Here is a 3,032-nt window from a genome sequence, read left to right as displayed (position 1 = left end):
TTCCGGTCCCTCCCGCTCAAGAGTCCCAACAGAAAACTTCCGGGAACCACCCTCGCGCCGTCTGGAGCAAACTTAATCATTTTATATTATAAATGGGTTTTATCACGTATCTATGATTATAGTTACTCTTCACGCTCAGCATCTGGCTAATAATGGACACAAGTGGAACTATTTAATGTTTCTATGACCTATGAGGTTCTCTGTTATGCCTATTCCTGTATGATCACCTCACATCTCATGGTCAAAGGCCAACCATCAATCATCCCACCACTCTACGCTATATGATCTAGTATTCATTCCTGCGTAGCTCTACTTTATACTTAGTAAATGTCTCCCCAAGGCCATATACACTCCTGCAAGACAATGCCCCTCTTAGAATCACAAAAGCATGGAAGCGTTTCTTCTCTAAGGGTAGAAATCCCGTTTCAAGGCATTCAAATTCCAGAGGACCAGCAATTCAACTTACAGACAATTTATTTCTGCAAGTGACTTGGCTAATGTCCTATACAGGATATACATTAGATTACCCATCCAGGCTAGGCAAACTCCATTTAGAACTAGAAAGTGACCAGTAACGTTTTCTAAAAGTACAAAAGCCTTTAGTTGGGTAGGAACGATTGTAAATTTCTAATATTAAAGCCAAAAATATCATTTTACTTTTTCAACAGGCAAAATCAAATTGGTAAAGATCCTTGGAATTAGTGAATTGTAATGATCAGGAATGGTCTTTCACTTATGGTTCCTTAGCTACAACATTGACCTCCTATCAAGAATGGCTGTCGACTTTCAGTAGCTATGTCCTCAGAGATCCTCTCCTTGGATAGATGACTCTCTCTCCAACGGGGGGCAGCAAGCTCTTCACAAAAGGAAATTTACCAAGTTGTTAATAATTGTTGGAGTAACAGTTCCAAGGAAAAAGCAAAGTTCAAGTGTAACTAAAGTTCTAAAAATCTTTATTTAAACGTACTCGTTGTACCATCTCATTGGACTGCGAAGACTTGTCACTCAATTTTCAGTTCAACAACAAAAAAACAATCAGTGATGTGCTTTAATACTAATAAGAAAAAAAGCCTCTTGAACTCCCATAACTAATTCTGCACCAGATATGGAAAACCAGCTCATAGCATTTTTTTCTATGATCAACATAAGGTTTTTCCAATGACCCTTCATTCTGAGTTGTGTTGGAAAGTCTAGTGGCTTACAAAGCAATCTAAGGCTATTAATGGAGATATTTCCCAGATTACTGCTATGGTCTCACCCATAAACATGTTGTAAACCACAGTCTACAATTTATTTTGCTCTGAAACTCTGAAAATTATTTAGTATTTTGTAATTCAATTTTGTTATTCTGCATAGGTATAATTTTCTGCATTCAACTTAAGGTGAAACATGCCATTATAACTACCAAGCCTTATCCTTTTGAAATACTCAGTTTAAATTTTTGCATTTAGTCCAACATTCTACATAAATTAGTAACTTAGGATAACTCTAATTACATTATCATAATCAGACTGGAAGAAATTCAACCTATGGTGTGTTTGCAGGAAAATTCTATGCATGAAAAAAGTAGATAAACCTTTATGGTGTAAATGTAACTTGTGTACTATTTTAAAAGCTAATAAAAAGCCCATTTTCTCATTTAGGTTTTGGACATGATAACCAAATTTTACTTAAAACTGAAGAACTTAAGGGGCTAGAAGTGTCCAAGACCTTATAGGTAACCCACTTCCTCTCTTAAAAATAACAATGAGGAATATTAAGGCCCACAATGATTATATGATTTGCCCAAAACACATCAAGTAGCAGAACCAGGTCAGTCCAATGAATCTAATTCTATTTCCATTCAACCATGCTTTATACCTTTTAGAAACGTTACACACACATTTTAATTTACTTAAGAGAAGAAAAACCCAGTTTAAGAGTAAAGGCTTCCTTAATCAGTATTACAGGGACTTTGGACATTATCTCCTATGTATATCCCCACATAAAATTTAAAAATCTCATCTACCACTGCACTTAGTTATTCCTCTAAAGAAGCAAAATAACTCAAACACTAAAAATAGAAGTTTATCATATCACACCATTAGAAATAGGTTCTAAAAAGACATTGTATGGTAGAAAACATATACACTAATGAGCTTCCACACCAATCTTTATTTATATTTTTGGGCCTGAAACAGATGTTATAATTACCTCTTCCAAATTACATTTTATTCTCTTAATGGTGTGGTTTACCCCCACTCCATAAAAACAAGTATGATTAATACACTAGAAATATCTTAAAAGAGAACATCTTGAAGAAAACAGTTTTTATCAACCAACCCAGACAAATGATTGACTCAAAAATTGAATCTTTTAATTTTCTGGTGGCGTCATTTTAGAAAAGATTTCATAACCAAATTATATATTTAATTAACTTATGAGTAAGTTCTAGCATTCATATCCTAAATCATGGAAGTCAAAGCCTTATTTTGTAAAATCTTACCACTCAAGGTAAACCACTACATTACACGTCAATGAAATGACGACTTCCGTAAGTTATCCATGAAAATCTGAAAAACCCATGTATCTCATTATAATACTGTTGTATTTATTAATAATCATGTACATCATGGCTATGTTTTAAAAAATACTAGATATAAATGATAAGCTAGCAAAATGTGGCAGAGCAAATAAAACTGTCAAGTACTACTTTAGGTTCTAGTTTTTATCTTGCCCAAAAATGTGCATATCATAGCCAGCAGAATTTTTTTCTGTAGAATTTTATTTTGAAAATAATTTTTCACTGGAAGATTGATCTAAAAAACATTTTTAGATATGAAAATGTTATACAACTTATCTATTACAAATTAATAACTCTGCAACTAAGTACACTGGGTTAGTTTACCTACATAAAAAATATTGCACATTTTCCTTTTTGTCTCCAGATGTGACCAATGAATAAACTATATAGAACTCGGAACTATTTTAAAGTTATTCTGTGAAATGTCAACTTTATAAATAACAGAACTAAATGCACTGTAAAACAGCCA

The sequence above is a fragment of the Choloepus didactylus genome, chromosome 7 (genome assembly GCF_015220235.1).
Source record: "Choloepus didactylus isolate mChoDid1 chromosome 7, mChoDid1.pri, whole genome shotgun sequence".
In the NCBI taxonomy this organism is placed as follows: Eukaryota; Metazoa; Chordata; class Mammalia; order Pilosa; family Megalonychidae; genus Choloepus; species Choloepus didactylus.
This window is presented reverse-complemented; position numbering follows the sequence as displayed.